At 38.7% G+C, this 22,566-nt stretch overlaps 1 pseudogene across 1 annotated transcript; it reads right to left on the bottom strand.

Annotated features, from left to right (window-relative positions):
* Positions 1-12,370: 12,370 nt before the first annotated feature.
* LOC108303723 lies at positions 12,371-13,366 on the bottom strand (annotated as a pseudogene). Its single transcript, XR_001824956.2, has one exon. The product of XR_001824956.2 is annotated as a cyclin-dependent kinase 1-like (transcript).
* Between the last annotated feature and the right edge of the window lie 9,200 nt (positions 13,367-22,566).

Raw genomic sequence — 22,566 nt, forward strand, 5'->3', positions numbered from 1 at the left:
AGAAAATGTCAGGCCAGTATCCATGATGAACATAGATGCAAAAATCTTCAATAAAATCCTGGCAAACCAATTGCAACAGCACATCAAAAATCTTATCCACCATGATCAAGTAGGCTTCATCCGGGGATGTAAAGCTGGTTCAACGTATGAAAGTCTGTAAACGTAATTTGCCGCATAAACACAACCAAAGACAAAAACCACATGATTATCTCAATTTATACAGAGAAGGCCTTTGACAAAATTCAACAGCCCTTTATGCTAAAAACCCTCAATAAACTATGTATTGATGGAAGGTATCTCAAAATAATAAAAGGTATTTACGACAAACCAACAGCCAATATCATACTCAATGGGCAAAAACTGGAAGCATTCCCTTTGAAATCTGGCACTAGACAAGGATGCCCTCTCTCACCACACTTATTCAATATAGTATTGGAAATTTTAGCCAGAGTAATCAGGCAAGATAAAGAAATAAAGGTTATTCAAATAGGAAAGGAGGAAGTCAAATTGTCTCTATTTGCAGATGACATGATTGGATATCAAGAAGACCCCATCGTCTCAACCCAAAATCTCCTGAAGCTGATAAGCAACTTCAGCAAAGTCTCAGGATACGAAATCAATTGCAAAAATCACAAGCATTCCTATATACCAATAACAGACTTAAAGAGCGCCAAATCAAGAACGAATTGCCATTCACAATTGATACAAAGAGAATAAAATACCTGGGAATACAACTAACAAAGGATGTAAAGAACTTCTTCAAGGAGAACTACAAACCACTGCTCAATGAAATAAGAGAGGACACAAACAGATGGAGAAACACTCCATGTTCATAGTTGGGAAGAATCAATGTCGTGAAAATGGCCATACTACCCAAAGGAATTTACAGGTTCAATGCTATCCCCATCAAGCTACCAATGACCTTCTTCACAGAACTGGAAAAAACCACCTTAAACTTCATATGGAACCAAAAGAGAGCCCACATAGCCAAGTCAATTCTAAGCAAAAAAAAAAAACAAATTGGGAGGCATCACACTACTGGACTTCAAACTATACTATAAGCCTACAGCAATCAAAACAGCATCATACTGGTACCAAAACAGAGATATAGACCAATGGAACAGAACAGAGGCCTCAGAGGCAATGCCACACATCTACCACCATCCAATCTTTGACAAACCTGACAAAAACAAGCAATGGGGAAAGGAGTCCCTGTTTAATAAATGGTGTTGGGAAAACTGGCTAGAAACATGCAGAAAGCAGAAACTGGAGCCCTTCCTGACACCTTACACTAAAATTAACTCCAGATGGATTAAAGACTTAAACATAAGACCTAACACTATAAAAACCCTAGAAGAAAACCTAAACAAAACCATTCAGGACATAGGTGTAGGTGAGGACTTCATGACCAAAACACCAAAAGCATTGGCAACAAAAGCCAAAATAGACAAATGGGACCCAATCAAACTCCACAGCTTCTGCACAGCAAAAGAAACAGTCATTAGAGTGAATCGGCAACCAACAGAATGGGAAAAAATGTTTGCAGTCTACCCATCTGACAAAGAGCTGATATCCAGAATCTACAAAGAACTAAAACAGATTCACAAGAAAAAAACAAACAAGCCCATTCAAAAGTGGGCAAAGGACATGAGCAGACACTTTACAAAAGAAGACATACATGAGGCCAACAAACATATGAAAAAATGCTCATCATTACAGGTCATCAGAGAAATGCAAATCAAAACAACATTGAGATACCATCTCATGCCAGTTAGAATGGCGATCATTAAAAAATCTGGAGACAACAGATGCTGGAGAGGATGTGGAGAAATAGGAACACTTTACCCTGTTGGTGGGAGTGTAAATTAGTTCAACCACTGTGAAAGACAGTGTGGCGATTCCTCAAGGACCTAGAAATAGAAATTCCATTTGACCCAGTAATGGGATAAATTCCATATATCCCATTACTGGGTATATATCCAAAGGATTATAAATAGTTCTACTATAAGGACACATGCACATGAATGTTCATTGCAGCACTGTTTACAATAGCAAAGACCTGGAACCAACCCAAATGCCCATCGATGATAGATTGGACAGGGAAAATGTGGCACGTATATACCATGGAATATTACACAGCCATCAAAATTGATGAGTTCATGTTCTTTGTAGGGACATGGGTGAACCTGGAAACCATCATTCTCAGCAAACTGACACAAGAACAGAAAATCAAACACCACATGTTCTCACTCATAGGTGGATGTTGAACAATGAGAACATATGGACACAGGGAGGGAAGCATCACACACTGGGGTCTGTCGGGGGGAAATAGGGGAGGGATGGGGGGTGGGGAGTTAGGGAGAGATAGCATGGGGAGAAATGCCAGATATAGGTGAAGGGGAGGAAGGCAGCACATTACACTGCCACTTGTGTACCTATGCAACAATCATGCATGTTCTTCACATGTACCCCAAAACCTAATATACAATTAAAAAAAAAAAAAGAAAACACCAAAGAAAAAAAAAAGAATTGTTAGAACAATGACATTTTCTTAAGGGATTGATTTACTCTTAATAAATTACAAGAGATTTTAATTTTTTATTTTAGTCCAAAGTTTAAGTTTCATTGCATCTCTCCAGTTTCTGTATTCTCTCCTCTTTTAAAAAGTGTGAAATAGTAACACTCCTCTTCAACTCATTTTCAGCTTATATAAGTTTTTTTCCTCCTTGGGTTCTGTTTTTGTGGTCTGATACTAACAATGTTTTCTTAAAGTCTAAAGCAAATGTTTTCTTCAGCATAATATTCTGTGCACTGCAGAAGGTCTTTTCTTTTGCCTTTTCCTAACTGGTCAAACAGATTTTATGTTTTATTAAAATAATTTCTATGCCATTATTATTAAAGTTGGTTTGTTTAGGAAAAACTGAGATTAATTTTTTTTTTCAGGCTGGGCACAGTGGCTTATGCCTGTAATACCAGCACTTTGGGAGGCTGAGATAGGTGGATCACTTCAGGTCAGGAGTTCCAGACCAGCCTGACCAACTTGGTGAAACCCTGTCTCTACAAAAATTAGTCGGGCATGATGGTGGTTGCCTGTAATCTCAGCTACTCGGAAGGCTGAGGGAGGAGAATAGCTTGAACCTGGGAGACAGAGGTTACAATGAGCCAAGATCGCACCATTGCACTTCAGCCTGGGTGACAGAGCGAGACTCTGTCTCTAAATAAATAAACAATAAAACAATATTTTTAAACTTAAGGTTGTATCTTCTTGTATGTGCTTTAAAGTCCTGGTGACATTGAGTTACAGGAGTTTGACTCCTAGGCCTAAAAAGAACACAAGCCCTGCTAAATTTTAAACACTGACGGTAATTAAAGCCTCATCTTCAGGCCCAGTAAAAGATGCCAGTCAAGATAAACTGCATTCCTGAGATACAGGGACAGAAATTAAAGCTATTCTACTCCTCAAGGCCCAGGGACTATTGCAGAAGAGATGGGCATGTGAGATTGTAAGGGCCAATTTTGAGAGATAAAGTTGTTTCTCTATAAATTAATAACTAATGTCAAAGGCACACTGATGCAAGACCAGCATATGGGACCCTGTGTCAAGAAAACCAGATTAACAAGGTTTTCTTGAAGCACTAATCAACTCCTTAATAAAGGTTATAAAGACTTATAAAAGTTGTATCTTATAATCAACAGGAAAATGAGCTTTCCTAATAACTAGGGACTGACCTGTCTAGGAATAAGCCAACAGAGATCAGACGAAACTTGAGACTAGAGAATCAATTTCTTCTCAAGTGCTTCCTCTAAAAGATTTTTAAAAAGAAAAGGGGGAGAAATGTGGAAAGAAAATTTCTTGGGCCCCAAAATCACTAAGCTAAAGTGAAAAATTAAGCTGGGAGTTAGGGTTAGCCAGTCTTCCAAACACCATTTACTGAATAGGGAATCCTTTCCCCATTGCTTGTTTTTATCAGGTTTGTCAAAGATCCGATGGTTGTAGACATGTGGTATTATTACTGAGGTCTCTGTTCTGTTCCGTCGGTCTATATATCTGTTTTGGTACCAATACCATGCTGTTTTTGTTGCCGTAGCATTATAGTATAGTTTGAAGTCAGGCAGCATGATGCCTCCAACTTTGTTATTTTTGCTTAGGGTTGTTTTGGCCCTGTGAGCTCTTTTTTGTTCCACATGAAATTTAAAGTCATTTTTCTCAATTCTGTGAAGAAAGTCAATGGCAACTTGATGGGAACTGTGTTGAATCTATATAAATTACTTTGGGCAGTATGGCCATTTTCATGATATCAGTTCTTCCTATCCATGAGCATGGAATGTTTTCTCATTTGTTTGTATCTTCTCTTATGTCCTTGAGCAGTGGTTTGTAGTTCTCCTTGAAGAGGTCCTTCAGGTCCCTTGTAAATTGTATTCCTAGGTGTTTTATTCCCTTTGTAGCAATTGTGAATGGGAATTCACTCATGATTTGGCTCTCTGTTTGTCTGTTATTGGTGTATAGGAATGCCTGTGATTTTTCCACATTGATATTATATCCTGAGACAGGTCCCAGTTAATTTAGAGGATTTATTTTGGCAAGATTGAGGATGTGTGCTCATGACACAGCCTCAGGAGGTCCCAACAACATGTGCCCAAGGTGCTCAGAGCATAGTTTGGTTTTATACATTGCTGAAGTTGCTTATCAGCTTAAGGAGATTTTGGACTGAGACAATGGGGTGTTCTAAATATGCAATCATGTTATTTGCAAACAAAGACAATTTGACTTCCTTTTTTCCTAATTGAATATCCTTTATTTCTTTCTCTTCCCTGATTGCCCTGGTCAGAAATTCCAATACTGTGTTGAATAGGAGTGGTGGGAGAGGGCCTTCTTGTCTTATGCCAGTTTTCTATTGAACATTTCTGAGGCATAATATAATCACTATTTTAATTTTCTTTCTTGCCTGTAATAATAGTTACAGCCTTAGCTAGCTAAAAAGTATAAATAGGGTCTGGTAGAACTTAAAAATAAAACTTTAATGTGTTTTGTCTATTTCTGACTCTTTTCTCCTTCTAGTCACCTTATTTCATAAATACTGAGTTTTCTTTTTACAAAGCATTGAAAATGATATTTTATCCTAGGACTTTCAAATAGTGTGAAGAGTGAAATGTGTTTCTTGTAGGCAACACATCGTTAGGTTTTTTTTTTTCTTTTAATCCATTCAGCCGTTTTGTCTTTTGATTAGAGAGTTTACTCCATTACATTCAATGTTACTATAGATAAGTAAGGGCTTACTCCTGCCATTTTATTATTTGTTTTCTAGTTGTTTTGTGTCCTTATCTGCCTTCCTTCCTTCCTGTTTTCCTTTTTGTGAAGATAATTTTCTCTGGTCATGTTTTAATTTCTTGCTTTTTATTTTTTGTGTCTGTTGTAGGCTTTTTGAGGTTATCCTGAGACTTGCAAATAACATTTTATAACCCATTATTTTAAACTTCTGACAACTTAACATTGATTGCAAAAACAAACACACTAAGAAACAAGCAAAGAGAAAGCTAGTAACTCTATACTTTAACTTCATCTCATTGTTTTTTAACTCATTGTTTCTGTTTATATAATAGTTTTCTGTCTTTGACCTATAAATTTGTTGTAGTTATCACTTTTGATAGTTTTTCCTTTTAGCCTTTCTATTCAAGATATAAGTAGTTCACATGTTACAATAACAGTATTATAATATTCTCTTTCTGTGCACGTACTATTATCAGTGAGTTTTATAACTTTGGTTTATATTTTGTTTGAGAAATACTAGGATAAAGTCTAAAATGTTTACTTCGTGTATGTCATAAATACAACAACATGGTTAAGGGACAAATTACCATTCTCCCATCACTTCCTGATAACTAAATACCCCACACCCCTTTAGGACAAAAATATGCTTTCCAAGATAGAAGCCTGCTTAATATTTACCCAACCTCTGAATTCATCTCTCCCTCTAATAGCCTTATGTCTCCTGGGAAAGTTACCTAAATTTTTAACCAATAACTTCAACCTAAATAGCCCTACCTCAGGGGTTTAAAATAGCCCACACTTAATCAGACAAGCCCTAGTAAAAAAATCTAACTGCATAATTGCTTGTGGGGGGATAACTTCTACAGTATGCAGAAAACCTCCTCATTTGCTCCCGCTTCACAGAAATCGCTCAGCAACATGCAGTAGAAACCTTAACTTCCTAACAAAAGGAAAATAATTTTTGTCAAATTCAAAGGTTATTTAAAGGTTATATATAAAACAAGGTAAAAGGAACCAGGAAATAAGAGAGACATAAATAAGGTTATAAAGGCAAAGAGGTATTTTTGGTAAGGAAGGTGATAAAGAAAAGAGATTTTATATGAGAAAGGATCTTGTATGGCAAATTATTGTCCAAAAATAAAATAATTTGTTTTGTTAAGAAAGAGGGATGGTTAGGACAAGTTAGAAAGTCTGAGAATATCATAGATGGTCTGTGTATGTCGTGAGAAAATTCATGAAAGGAAATTTATAAAAGAAATGTTGTATGCAGTTAAGATATAATTGTTTTTTCTAACATTGGTCTCCTATGTTGAAACAAGGTTTTCTTAAGGTATTAATCTGCTCTTAATAAAATTTCAAGAAGTTTTACTTTTAATTTTATAAGTGTTTCTTTTTAAAAAATGTCTCAGAATTATATCTCAGAAGTACAACTTTTTCTGTGTCCTGCTGCTTTCAGCTTTTTTTCTCCTGGAGAAGGTCTATGATAATAACTCTCTTCTTCAGTTTTTGTTAGCTTCTGCAACTCTTTCCTCCAATTCTAACTGTTATTATGGTCTAATTATAAAACGTTTCATCTTGAAGGTCAAAAATGTAAGCAATGTTTACCTCAGGCATAACTTAATTCTGTAGCCTTGGCTTTTCTTGATATGTCTAAATTCTCAATGTAATAAAAAAAAAATTCTCATGCTGTTTCTAACAGTCATGTATTCTCTTGCTATCCTCATGACCCTGAACACACTCTTCTTGTGTCTAATTAAATTCAAACACTTTTTCATTGAGTTTTTCTTTCAGGTTATCTAAATGAGCTTCCAATAAGGAAAAACAGGCATACTGACAAAGGGTTTTCTTTGTCTTTTCAGCAATTGGCTTAAAAAAGAAAACACAAAATTTTGGGCCAGGCATTGTGGCTCACACCTGTAATCTCAGCACTTTGGGAGGCTGAGGCAGACAGAACACCTGAGATCAGGAGTAAGATTAGCCTGGCCAACATGGCAAAATCCCATCTCTACTAAAAATACAAAAATTAGCCAAGTGTGATGGTGGACACCTGTAATCTCAGCTACTCAAGAGGCTGAGGCAGGAGAATCACTTGAACCTGGGAGGCAGTGGTTGCAGTGAGCCAAGATCGTGCCATTGCACTTCAACCTGGCCAACAAGAGTGAAACTCTGCCTCAAAAAAAAAAAAAAATGTGTCTTACAGAATTCAACAGTTTCACCTTCAAATGATGCTGTGAACAGGATATCAGTTCCTCTGGATTCAGCTGGACACCAGTTTCACCATGACATACTACCCTTATCTGATGAATCCCTCCCTCTGGTAAGATCCAATATCATAAGTCCCATAATCTGGGACAATGATCCGCAGGGTCTCCGGACAGACCAACAATCATAGGTAGGATCAACTCTATGCTCCAGGCCAGCAGGATATAGCTGGAAGATGAGACTTCTGCTCCAATGCCAAAGATTTGTTACTGTTGTTCTGTCAGGGGGAGAATATGGAATGCTGATAGATAAGTAAATATCAATGAGAAAGGGACCCCAAATTGATGAGGTTTCCCCAGTGTGGAAGAACAATGAACAATTATTCAGAGAAACAGCTACCCACAAACAACCCATGGGTACAACCTCATTCTGAGGGCACAATGACCTGATTCCACATGTAGTCCCCTCTAGCATGACCCTATAAAACTTCCCTCCAGCCTCCATCTCTTTCCAGACAGCCCCTTCTCTGCTGTGCTGCCCATTGAAATCTTGTAATGCATTTTCATACTTTCTCCAATAAATATGCCTTTCTTTACCTACAACTGTCTTGGTAAATCCCTTTACTGCCTGTGAAGCAGGCCCTTGGCCAGTGGCACCCATGACAATCCCCTCCAATGTAGCAGGAAAAGCAATAACCTTGATGAATGATGAAAAAATATGCAACACCCAAAATTTTTATATTTTTCTTTTAAAATTGGCAAATGAGAAAATACCTGGTGGAGTTTAGAATTACATAAGAAGATATGGTGGTATTCTGTAGGAACAAAGGAGAGATAGATAGTTTAGCTGAAAGCTCTATCTTGCTTTGGAGCATTATTGCTTCTCTTCATTTTACCTTTTTAAAAATCCAAAATAAATACGTGTGTGTGTTTCCTTAATGATTTGGTTTTGAAATTGTTATTGTTCAGACTTGTACTTCTGTTAGGACATCTGCCCAGCAACTGCCTGTCCAAATTTGAACTGATGCCACTTTTATTACTGCTCCCTGTTGCCAGAGATAATTGTATCAAAAGAATTGTGTAATCCTCCTCATTGTTTTTTTAAAAAACTTTTGTCTTCCTTTGATAACCACCTTCCTGAATACACCCACCATATTTCCATCGCAATGCTTACTCCCAAATAATTATCATTTTCTTTTAGAGAACCTCTCTGTGTGTCTGTTATTTAGGTTACCAATAGAAGATAGATGGCTTCAAAGTCTTAAATGATTGTTTTTTCCAATACCTAACCCTTGATCCCCAATCGTTTACTTAATAATTTATTTCTTCCTATTGAGTTACAGTGTATATTGAATCATTGTATGTTATAATAATTACATATGCAAAGGCCTATTTGGTGGCATTTTTCTGTTCCACTAATTTTTATATTCTTGCATTGTCTATAAATCTTTTATGATTGTGGTTTATTTTGATATCTAGGAGTCCTAGTCTTCCTAACTGTTCTTCTTTGTAAAATTTTCCTTGCCATTCTTACAAGTTTTTCTGTATTAATTTTAGGATCATTTTGTTAAGCACTCTCCTCTCCAAACAACTGCTGTTGAGAATTTAATAGGGGTCACATTAAATCCACATACTACTTTGGGCTGAATTTGACACGTTTATATTCCTAAGTTTCCTCATCCAAGAATTTCAATAGGATTTCTTTATAAGAAACGAAGATTTACTTGCATTATCTTGAAAAATTAGGCCTGTCATACTCATAGTTTCTGCTGACTCATGGCTCTGTGCACTGTCTTCTATCTTTTGGATTCTGCTCCTGCCAACTGCATGACTCTTTCCTCAGACCTACAGTTTAAGTTTCCTAGAAAGAGAATTGGCCTAACCAAACACTGTCCCTATTGGAACAGAGTTTTCTTTTTACTATCATAAGAAGTAACAAAGACATTTATCTGAATTCTGCATGTATTTCTAAAGTTTGCTGTTTTCTTCATATCATATTCTTCATATCAGATTTCTGTCTTTTCTTCTTCTTTTTTTTTTTCCTCAAGGCAAAGTCTTGCTCTGTTGTCCAGGCTGGAGTGCAGTGGTGTGATCTCAGCTCATTGCAACCTCTGCCTTCTGGGCTTAAGCAATCCTCCCACCTCAGCCTCTGAAGTAGGTGGGACTATAGGTACATGCCACTACACCTGGCTAATTTTTTTACTTTTTGTAGAGACAAAGTTTTTCCATATTGTCCATGCTGGTCTTGAGCTTCTGAGCTCAAGCCATCCACCACTGTACCCGACCACATTTCTCTTTTAAAAATAATTGTATGTTATGTGCCAGGCAATGTGACTCACACCTGTAGTCTCAGCACTTTGGGAGGCCGAAGTGGGCAGATCACTTGAGGTTAGGAGTTCAAGGTTCGAGATCAACCTGGACAACATAGCGAAAGCCCATCTCTGCTAAGAATACAAAAATTAGCGAGGCATGGTGGCCGCACCTGTAATCCCAGCTACTCAGGAGGCTGAGGCAGGAGAATCAGGTTACAGTGAGCCAAGATTGTGTTACTGCACTCTAGCCTGGGTGACAGAGTGATATTCCTTCTCAAAAAAATAAATGTATAAAAAATAAAGTTACCTATGATATTTCAGATATGTTGGCTGCTCATGAATAGGATTAAGTTTCCTTTACGTTTTCTATAAAGAAAAGCTATTTTTTTTTGTAAAGAAAGTTATTTTTTAAGAGATGTTTTATCATATTCAACCACTTTACCAAGTGCTATTATTTCTAAGTTTTTGCATTGATTCTTTTAAAGTTTCTATGTAAAAAAATTTTTTTTCAAATAATACATATGTCACATCATTTCATAAATTTACTTTTTAAAATTACCTCTCTGGAGGCAGCATGCAAAATGGGAAAGTGGGGCTAGAAACCAGATGGGAAATTATGGTGCTTAGGAGTGATGCAGGATAGATAATAAGAGTTGAAAGGAGAGTGTGGATTTAAGAGAAATTCCAAAAGATAGAATGTGCGGGACTCCGTGATGGGAGGCAAGGGACTGGGAGGAATAAAGGACAATGTCCAGGCTTCAGCTTTACATGACTATGTAGAGACAGAATTGATTAAGCAATTTTTGTGGAAGACAGTAGTCACTCAGATTATAGCTAAGAGATTGGAAAATTATTGTCTTCACAAGTAAAAATAAGTACACCAGAACTGTGGGGCTAAACGACTAAGCATAATTTAGAGACTTAAGTCAGCTAAGTCTCCAAAGCGTAAACCAGCTGTCCTTGTTGCTGTAGCAGCTCCATGGGCCCTGGTGTTTATGGCGACAGAATCTCTCTGTCCCTTTCTTATTACCGCCCATCAACCACGTCACCCATTTCCTCAGGCCTATCATACTAATAGTCTCTGCTCACTCATGGCTCTGTACGCTATCTTCTGAGTACCTTTTGGATTCTGTTCCTGCCAACTACTTGACTCTTTCCTCAGATCTACACCTTAAATTTTCTAGAAAGAGAGTTGGCCTAATGAAAGGTTGTTGCTATTGGAATAGAATTTTCTAATCAGGGCACTTAGCCAGCAGCAGGTCAGTTTCTGGAATGGCTGCCTTTAGGCAGGTGTTCACTCTGTATCCAGTTCTCTGAGGCAACCAACGGATGAGCGTAACACCTAGGCCCTCTGCAGTCAGCAGATTTTTTTTTTTTTGAGACAGTTTTGCTCTTGTTGCCCAGGCTGGAGTGTAATAGCGTGATCTCGGCTCACCACAACTTTCGCCTCCTGGGTTCAAGTGATTCTCCTGCCTCAGCCTCCCGAATAGCTGGGATTACAGACATGCACCACCATTCCCGGCTAACTTTTATATTCTTAGTAGAGACAGGTTTTCACCATGTTGGCCAGGCTGGTCTTGAACTCCTGACCACAGGTGATCTGCCTGCCTCGGCCTCCCAAAGTGCTGGGATTACAGGCATGAGTGACTGCACCTGGCCTGTTAGCACAATCTTTAGGGGAGGGAACTCACTATCACAACTTAGAAGCCTATGGACATAGCCACAGGCTGTGCTTGTTCTGGCTGGTACTACAACAAGAAGGAAGGGCAGGTTGCCAGAGTGGGAGGCAAGGGGACACCAGTTAAGTTTTGGTCATGTTTCGTTGGAGTTGCTTGTAGTATGTCCCCATAGATATGTCCTGCAGGTGGCGAGAAATTCTGGCCCCAGGGTTGGGAGCCTCTGTAGCATTTTTCAGGTCCCTCTTGTAGTACCTACTACATTATAATCTAAATTTACTTGTTTCAAGACACCAGATTATTAGCTCCTTGAAGCCAAGGCTTTGGTCCAACTCACCTTTGTGCCCTCAGTGCCTGACACACAGTAAATGCTTAGTAAATATCTGCTGAATGAATGAATGGATGAGTGATTGTGGGTTGGAGACAGTTAAGTTGGTAGAGATAACAATAAGCTATTTTCTCCATCTTGTACTTGAAAAGTATTAGAAGGAAAAAGAAATGCATTCTAACATTTAACTTCTTTCTGTATATATGTACAATTTATATAACCTCATTTCAGTAAATTCTTTAATTTATATTATCTTTATATATTGTTCTTTTTTCTATGTAACATTATTTTGTACGTGGATTTCTAAATATTGGTGGACTCACATAATATTATTTTTTTTCCTGGTTCCTGACATCAATATTATAGTTTTATTAGAGTAACAAATGGTTGCTACAGTGAGACCTACACGCATATACAGAATTGTATTTAAATTCATATAGAATATTTACATTTTTAAGTTATACTTTTGAAATTAGAAGATGAAGTACAGCTTAAATTTGACAACAAAGAAAAATATATAAGACAAAAATAGAGCTAACAATAAAAACATAACTATCTGTTCTTGATATAACGTGGAAACTTTTCGTCAGAAAGCTACATCTTCTTAATCTGATCGTCCAAATCATGAAAATATGGATGATTCAGTGCCATTTTACCAGAAATTCATTTGGCTGGATCATAGATTAACATTTTTTAGAGCAAATCCAAGCCGTTTTCATCCAGGTTTCTGACATGAGATGCTAGGCTTCCTGGTTTCCACTTGGGAAATGTATTCTTATAGAACTGTAAAGATTCCATTTCTGGCCACACTTCATTATTGGGAGTGCCCAAAGCTCTGAAAATCTTGAAGAGTTGATCAACTTCTGAATCCCCATGGAAAAGTGGTTTCTTAGTTGCTAGTTCAACAAATATGGTGCCTATACTCCAATTGTCAACTGGAGTCAAGTAACTAGCTGACCCAGCAATACTTCTAGCAATATACACCAGAGTGTTACTACCTCATGTGTATATACTCTAATAGGTATTCCAAAAGTTCTGGAAAGGCCAAAATCAGTGAGTTCAGTTGTTCCTTTGTCATCAGTCCAGAGATTTTGAGGTTTTAAGTCTCTGTGAAGAACTCTTCTAGAGTGAAAAAACACAATCCCCTGCAGGATTTGGTATAAATAACTCTTAACAAGTGAAGAATCCATGTATTGACCAGGAGGAGTAGAATCCAAGTATTTCTTCAGATCCGTGGAAAGAAATTCAAAGATGAGATATAACCTGGAATCCTGCATAAGCACATCCTGAAGACTGACTATATTTGGATGACGAAGTTCTTTTAATAGAGAAATTTCCCAAATTGCTGTACTAGGAACCCCTTCCTCTTCACCTTCTAGTCTGATTTTATTCATGGCTACCACTTGACCTGCAGTTATGTGTCTACCCTTATACACAACTCCATAGGTACTTTCTCCAATTTTCTCTATTTTGGTATAATCTTCCATAGTTAGTCAATAGGTATGGTAGATCCTGGCTTATTATATGGCAGAGCCGCAGAGGCAACTACCACATCCAAGTCACTTTCCGCGTAACTTCCAAGAGCCCAATAGTTATTTTTATGAGCTTCCATTGTTTTTTATCTACTTACCCATATGCTATTTGTCGCATGTTGGGAAACACAATGTCTGATAGCATAAAGGCTGGTGTAACTGTGTAATTAACTTTAATCTCACCAAGAGGTAATCAGTTAACATTTAAAGTATTCAAATCAGGAATCCACACTTCCCTTTCCCTTCTGTTCTAATAAATTTCTTTTATTTTTGTCTTATTATAAAAATAATCAAGTATCACGGTAGAAAGCATAGAAATCACAGAAAATTACAAAGAAACGTATTTTTAAAAAACAGTCGTGGCCGGGCGCGGTGGCTCACGCCTGTAATCCCAGCACTTTGGGAGGCCGAGGTGGGTGGATCACGAGGTCAAGAGATCGAGACCATCCCGGTCAACATGGTGAAACCCCGTCTCTACTAAAAATACAAAAAATCAGCTGGGCATGGTGGCGAGTGCCTGTAATCCCAGCTACTCAGGAGGCTGAGGCAGGAGAATTGCCTGAACCCAGGAGGCGGAGGTTGTGGTGAGCCGAGATCGCGCCATTGCACTCCAGCCTGGGTAACAAAAGCGAAACTCCGTCTCAAAAAAACAAACAAACAAAAAAAAACAGTCGTAATCTAACTACTCAGAGGCAACTACTGGCAACATTTTGACGTATTTCCTTGGTCTCTTTTGCTTCTCTATGGTGACTTGTCACTTTCTCCACACTTGTTCTTCCCTGCATGCCATCAGCATATCTTTTATTTGTTTGTTTGTTTGTTGTTGTTGTTTTATGACAGGGTCTCGCCCTGCTGTCTAGGCTGAAGAGCACTGGCACCATCATAGCTCATTGCAGCCTCAAACTCCTGGGCTCAACTGATGATCTTCCCACCTCAGCCTCATGAGTAGTTGGGACTACAGGTATATGCCACAGTGCCTCATGACATGGTTTGAATCTATGTCCCCCACCCAAATCTCATGTTGAAATGTAATCCCCCATGCTGAAGGTGGGGCCTGTTGGGAGGTGAGTGGATGATGGTGGTTCCTCATGAATGGTTTAGTACCACGCCCCTTCAAGTTCTCATCTCAATAGTGAGTTTTCATGAGATCTGGATGTTTAAAAGTGTGTAACACATCCCCTCTTTTCTCTCTCGCTTCTGCTCCAGCCATGTAAGACATTCTTGCTTCCCCTTTGCCTTCTGTGATGATTGAAAGTTTCCTGAGGTCTCCACAGAAGTCGAGCAGATGCCAGCATCATGCTTCCTACACAGCCTGCAGAACCATGAATCAATTAAACCTCTTTTCTTTATAAATTCTCAGTCTCAGGTATTTCTTTCTTTTTTTTATTTTTTTATATTTTTAGCAGAGATGGAGTCCCACAGTGTTGCCCAGGCTGGTCTGGAACTCCTGGTCTCAAGTGATCCTCTTACCTTGGCCTTCCAAAGTGCTAGGATTACAGGTGTGAGTCACTGTACCTTCAGTGCATCTTGCTTGACACTTCCCAAGATAGCTACACAAGCATTTTAAATATAGTAACTTGCTGAAATCTATACAAGAGTTTGTTAACTAGCTAGGGGATATTAGATATCATTTTTCATTGGTTCCAAATAGAAAGACTGTGCAGACATCACTGGGCTTACATGAACAATTGTAAGAATCCAGCAAGCCCCAGAAGTTATTACCTTTTGTGTAGTATCTGAGATCTAGAGCTCTACTTTATCCAGTAGCTGTCACTTCATTAAGGAGTCTATTTCCTGAACCAACCATAATATTGGCAGCTCCTGAGTCCTCAGAGTGAAACTCTCAGGTTGGAGAAAGAGTGCCTGAAGCCAGACACTCTTTTGGAAGGAAACCTGAGCTTAGAAGATCTTGTTATATGATTGCTTGTACTTATTTTATTGTTTTATCTTTTAGAGACAAGGTCTTGCTCTGTCACCCAGGCTAGAAAGCAGTGGTGTGATCATAGCTCACTGTAACTTTGAACTCCTGGCCTCAAGTGATCCTCCTGCATTGGCCTCCTGAAGTGCTGGGATTCCAGACCTGAGCCACTGCATCTGGCCTACTTTCTTACAAATGTGGTTTGGCAGAATTTGTTTTATGATTTGCCTTTATCATAACCTTGCTTACCACCTAGAAACAAGATTTTAAGAGAGAGGCACAGAGACACTCCACCTAACCTTAATTGCCAGGTTATTGACTTTTACTTGACAATTCTGGAACAAATTGGCTTATGCTGACTCAAAATAAACTGCTTGCAAATGTTTCCTGTCATAAATTGCTGAATAGAATGCAATATTTTTGAGACAGGCTCTCACTCTGTCACTCAATCTGGAGTGCAATAGCACAGTCACAGCTGATTGAAGCCTCACCCTCCCGGGCTCAAGCCATCCTCCCACCTCGGCCTCCTAAGCAGGTGGGACTATGGGTGTGTACTATCATGCTCAGCTAATTTTTTTTATGTTTTGAAGAGACAGGTTTTACCATGTTGCCCAGGATGATCTCGAATTCCCGGGCTCAAGTGATTCTACTGCCTCGGCCGCTGAAACTGCTGGGATTACAGAAGTAAGCCACCACACTTGGCCTAGAATGAGGTTTTTTTGGTAGGAAAGCACAATACTCTGAGATTAAAGTACAAGCTATACATATAAGTAAACTGAGGTCTCGAAAGTTAAGTGATTTGTTCAAGACTCACACAACTTGTTAGGGCAGGGCTGAGGCTAAACCATAGGGTCTCATAGCCTAAAATAGTGAAAACACGTATCTTCTCCTTCCATCTTTCCAGGATCATGCAAGTTTTTTCAACAAAGGTCTATGTGGTGATTCTGAAGGCTACATGAAGGTTTAGTTGGTTAAAATCTGTGTCAAGAAGTTCCAAAGTTGGCATATGAGGGTCTGAGTTATTTGATGTCTATGTGTATAATTTGGAGGTTTCTTAAATGCTTATTTTTCTTTTTAAGTTCATTAACCTGCATAATCTCAATTTCATGGTCTAATTTTTAACACTAAACTAAAACAGGATAAAGTCATATAATTATGTTCAACGTCAGTTGTCATTACTACTTAGTCCAGACTGCTACCATGATTCCTGGCTCTAATCAGTCATGCAGCAGTTAATGCCCCCAGTGACCTAAACTATTCATATGAGTTACTTTAATGGACAGTTCTGAAGGTCTAAAATACTTCAGATAAGCCACATATTATATACCCAGAAACTATACAATGCTCATTTTTAAAATATATCTACTAAGTACATCCCAGCTGAATCCTTGCAAGAGATGTGTTTTTAGTCTGGCTTCTGTCATTAATGACTCTTGGGTGAGTCATTTAACCTCTCTGGACCTTCTATTGAGACAATGCAGGTAGACAATCTCTAAGAACATTTCTAGCTTCAAAACTGCCCTTCACTTTGTGAATTTGGGAACCCTTCCGTTCACATTTACTTCCAAAACGGTGCTCTAGATCCCCGCCTTCTTTCCAACTTAGTTTGAGTCTTTTTGAAGGAAACCTGAACATCTCCCTCACCGTTTCCTTTGATTCTAACACCAGCCCTCAAAAGCCCCAAACTCTTTAAAGCCAAAGGCACAAATAAGGAAGAGAAAACCCTCCTTTCTCATCCAGTGTCTAAATCACTACTCTAGTCAAATTACTTCTTCACACACCCTCCAGTTTTTCTGGGATTATAATTTTTTTAATACTTCTGGAAAAAATACATTTCTCTGTAAATGTTTTCTACTTCTAAGAAAGGAAGAAGAAATCAACTACCATCTCTGCCCCAAAGGGAAGGTTTAGTCCAAACTTCAACTAATTTTTAAATCTTTCTTACCAGTTTGCACTCTTTCATCCTTGTTCTATTAAATTTATTTTATTTTATCTCAGTTACAAAAATAATCAACAATCATGGTAGAAAATATGGAAATTATGGAATACTTCAAAGAAGGAGTTTTTTTTTTTTTTTAAGGTGATAATCTAACTACCCAAAGGCAACCACTGGCAATGTTTTGACATATTTCCTTCAGTCAGATGCTTCTCTGTAGTGACCTTGTCTCTTCACTTGTTTCTTCCTGTATGCCTTCGGTATCCGGGAGCTTTCCATCTACTCAAGTAAGCAGACTAAAACGGATTCAAGAACTTGGAGGGAAACTGCATTCTAGAATATGCAGAACAATTCCTTCTTTTTCAGATCATGTTTCCTCCCCAATTTTTTTGATTATGAAAATTTCCGAACACACAAAAAAGTTGAAATGGTAGTAAAATAGACATCTGGGCTGGGCGCAGTGGCTCACACCTGTAATCTCAGTACTTTGGGAGGCCGAAGCTGGTGGATCACCTGAGATCAGGAGTTCAAGACCAGCCTGGACAACATGATGAAACCCTGTCTCTACTAAAAATACAATAAAAAAAAAAAAATTGGCCAGGCATGGTGGCGTGTGCCTGTAATTCCAGCTACTCAGGAGGCCGAGGTAGGGAGAATCGCTTGAACTGGGAGGTGGAGGTTGCAGTGAGCTGAGATCCTGCTATTCCACTCCAGCCTGGGTGACAGAGCGAGACTCTGTCTCAAAAAATAAAAGTAAAAAGCATCATAAGAACCCCCACTAGGATTATGAATTTGTCTGTTTCTCCATTTAGTTGTATCCAGTGTTTTTTCCTTTATCCGATTGGAGCTATATTACGGATGTACAAAGATTTAGAGTTGTTATCTTCCTATTGTATTGACTACTTTATCATTATGAAATGCCCCTCTTTTATCTGGCAATCCTTAATTTGTTAATGTAATGCATTGTATCTAGTAATGCTTCTAGAAGGGTAAAACATTATATTTAGTAATGCTTTTGTTCTGATATTCCTGTAGCCATATCTACTTGCTTTTGAAAAGTGTTTACTTGATATAACTTCTTTCATCCTTTTACTTACTTTTAACCTTTCTTGTCCTTATAGTTAAAGAAGGTCTATTATAAACAGCATACACTTGGGTTTTTAAATCCAGTATGACAGTCCTAGTCTTTTACTCGAATTTCTGTGTAATACAGCTAATGATATGATTTAATTTATATCTTCCATCTCACTGTTTGTTTTGTTTTTAATCAACACATTTTCTTTTCCTTTTTTTATTCTCTTTTGCCTTCTTCTAAATTAATCAATTAGTTTTATTATTCCATTTTCCCTCTACAAACTTTTTATTTATTTATTTATTTACTTATTTAGACAGGGTCTTGCTCTGTCACCCAGGCTGGAGTGCAGTAGCAAGATCTCAGCTCACTGCAACCTCCATCTCCCCAGTTCAAGTGATTCTCCTGCCTCAGCCTCCTGAGTAGCTGGGCTTACAGCACATGCTACCATGTCTGGCCAATTTTGTATTTTCAGTAAAGACGAGGTTTCACTGTGTTATTCAGGCTGGTCTCAAACTCCCGACCTCAAATGATCCACCCACCTCGGCCTCCCAAAGTGCTGGGATTATAGGCATGAACCACCACACCTGGCCCAGTTATATGCTTTTTTACTATGCTTTTAGAGATTATCACATGCCTCCTTGACTTCTTATGGTCTAACACAAATTATTGCTTTTACGTCTTAGTTGATAATGGAGAACCCTAGAACATATTAACTCTGTTTACATCCTCCTGCTTTTTGCCTTATTGATGTCAGGCATTTTCATTCTACGTATATTTTAAATTACACACACACTACTAGTATTATTTTGTGCACTCAATTTGAATTTATATTAGCCACATATTTACCATTTCTGTTGCTCTTCATGCTTTCCCACAGCTCCATGTGTACATCTGGGATTACTTTCCTTATGCCTACAGAAACTTTTTTAGTATTTATTCTAATGCAGCCCTGCTGGTGATGAATTCTTTTTCATTTTTTAACATGTCTCAAAACATCCTTATTTGGCTGGGCACGGTGGGTTACGCCTGTAATCCCAGCACTTCGGGAGGCTAAGGCAGGTGGATCACCTGAGGTCAGGAGTTCAATACCAGCCTGGCCAACATTAGGAAACCTCATCTCTACTAAAAATACAAAAATTAGCCAGGCATTGTGGTGGGTGCCTGTAATTGCAGGTACTCAGGAATCTGAGGCAGGAGAATTGCTTGAACTCAGGAAGCAGAGGTTGCAGTGAGCCAGGATGGCGCCACTGCACTCCAGCCTGGCTGACCAGAGCAAAACTCCATCCCCCCCAAAAAATTCTTATTTAATCTTCATTTTTGAAGAATATTGTGCTTGGCATAGAAATCGAAATTGGTAGTGGTTTTCTTTCAGCCATTTGATTATGTCATTTCTTTTTTTTTGTCTTTTTTCATTTTGTTGAAAAATCACCTTTGTATTGAATTCTGGACACATACATAAAAACTGTAGTGGCTTCCAAAGATGCCATGTGCCACCAAAGAATTTCATCTTTTCCTTTACTAGACAGAGTAGGGGCCAATTCCATTAATCCAATAGTGAATGAGCTATATTGAACTAGTGTCAAATTTTTAGTAAGACTTAATTTACCATGAGTTTTCTCTTATTCCTGGGATGTGATTCCCAAAGGCTTTCAATGGAAGCCCTGGAGGGTTTCAGGTCTCACATGGAGAGACAGCGGAAAATTTTATTCTGCTTTTCAGAGGATTTTGCCTTAGTTCCCAAATAGCATACCATGACCAACTCTATTTTGTTGGATGTATAGTCTTAATAAATTATTTTATAATGAGAAAGAGTTGGGGGGAAATTTTCTTCTTTTCCCTTGAGTTATGTTTTTCTTTTAGAGTAGATACATTATCATCCTTAATTTGTTAGCTTCTTTTCTTTAATTCCTTTATTTTCTGAATATGGTATGTTTACCAAGTTACCATACCATTTCTTTCCTTTTTGCTCATAGAAGCAGTGGGCTGTTGTGTCTAGATTCTAGAGTAGTGGTTCTCGACTTAGGATAATTTTGCCCGCAGACAAGTTTTGATAGCGTCTGAAGACATTGTTGAGTGTCTCAACTGTGGTGTTGAGGGTGTTGCTACTGGCACCTAGCAGGTACAAATTAGGAATGCTACTAAATATTCTGTAAGTCATAGGACACCCCCTTCCCCCCCAGACAAACACACACCCAAAAGAATTACCTGGCCCCAAATATCAAGTGCCCAAGCTGAGAAACCTTGTTCTAGGGCCTTCTATTCGTATGATATATTATATGAAGAAATTGTTATTACTATTCCCATATTAGAGACCTATTTGCCTTCCTCTATGAACAAAAACTTTAAAGTCAAATGCTGGGTTCTATTCAGTATTGCGGACACTGAAATGGGGAGTACTTTTGGCACTACATGTACCTGTTACTATGTCACCTGGGCTTTGCTCTAGTTTCTGAGATTTCTTATACCCAGGAAGCCTCCACCTGATTGGAGCAGGCTTCAGATCACTTCCATAATTCAGGTCACTTCCCTAATTCAGCATGGACCCATAGAAAATGTGAGCCCTGGCAGTTCTTTCTGCTTCTGCTGACATGCTGTGGGTGCTATTGGCCTCTCTCCTGGGTTTCTTTGACTTTTCCCTGGGGTGTCTACTGGCTACTTCAGTTCATTTTTCTCATAAGTGGAAGTTATTAAGGAACATTAGATAAAATTCCCTAATTTCTCTTTCTTGCTTAATGGGAAAAGGGCGAGGTGGGTTTAAAAAGAGGTGAGGGGTAAAATCTCCTGTTTGGTTCCTTGAGCAATACTTTTTAAAGCTTATGACACAAAGTTGTACTTCTCTCCTTGCCCTGTAGCTACAAGTGAAATTTTTGCCTCTTTCTCACTATCTTTTGAAGATTTTATTAGGTAGTGAGGAAAGGAAACTTTTGTGTCCAGCCTGTCATGTTTATCCTAAATATTTTGACTATAATACTAGGTATTAAAATATTCCAAACTCACCATTTTATTACCCTAATATTACCTTATTTTTGATCTTAGATGGCTCTAAAATTAGGCCAACCAGGAAGCACTAGGTCTGGAAATTTACCCATGGATAACAGTGAGGCGGGGCTATAATCAAGGAATCATGATCAGGTGGAAAGTTTATGTTTGTTTATTTGAGACAGGGTCTCACTCTGTCACCCAATCTGAAGTGCAGTGGTACAATCACAGCTCACTGCAGCTTTGAATTCCTGGGCTCGAGTGATCTTCCTGCCTCAGCCTCTCAAGTTAATTAATTAATTAATTAATTTTTTGAGACGTGGTCTCACTGTGTTGCCCACGCTGATCCTCCTACCTTGGCCTTCCAAAGTGTTGAGATTACAAGCATGAACCACTGTGCCTGGCCTAATATTTTTTTACTTTTTTTTAAAGATGAGGACTGACTATGTTGCTGAGGAGGAAAAGTTAAATATTAAATTCGAACTCAATTGAAGATGGACACAAACAACGGTCACCAAGTCCTGGAACAGGTTGTATGAGCCCCCTGAGGCATTCATCCAGCACTGTTTTGGAGAAATCTCTATTTCAATTTATTCCTATATGTTAGTTATTGAAAAACAATAAACAGTCGAAAAAATAAGTTGACTTTTCTGTATTCCTTGAGCCCAGTCGCGAAGGGCCCTTGGGAACGTGCCTCATGCCAAACAACTCGTTACAAAGGGAGCTAGGGTCCCAGACCACACCGAAGCTTCACGAGACCTCTCCTCGTCTGTGCACGGACAAGTGGCCGTTGGAGCCCAGGCTGTTGCTTCCCGGTCTGCTGGTGAATCCTCCACAGTCTGGTGAGTGCAGTGTCCGACTCTGGAACTCAGGCTCTAGCTTCCTAGTCTGGTGGCGAATCCTCCACAGTCTGGTGAATGCAAAGCTCTTTTCCCTTCTCCCCTTCCCATTGCAATTTGCTTATTATATCAATCTGCTTATTATATCATTTGCTTATTATATCATTTGCCTATTATATCTGCATTGCCATTTACATGGGATAAAGGTTATTTAACCTTAAAGGTATTGTGTGTGTGTCTTTTCTTTTCCTCTCCAGTTTCCTACACAGAACTATCGCCCGGTTGGTCCTGAGCTTCTGGCCTCAGGCAATCTTCCTGCCTTGGCCTCTAGAAGTGCTGGAATTACAAATGCAAGCCATCACGGATGGCTGAAAATTTTTTAGAAGAGGCTTGTAGGCCGGGCATGGTGGCTCACGCCTATAATCCCAGCACTTTGGGAGGCTGAGGCAGGTGGATCACGAGGTCAAGAGATCGAGACCATCTTGGTCATTATGGTGAAAC

This window comes from Cebus imitator, unplaced genomic scaffold (genome assembly GCF_001604975.1).
Source record: "Cebus imitator isolate Cc_AM_T3 unplaced genomic scaffold, Cebus_imitator-1.0 Scaffold50, whole genome shotgun sequence".
Taxonomy (NCBI): Eukaryota; Metazoa; Chordata; class Mammalia; order Primates; family Cebidae; genus Cebus; species Cebus imitator.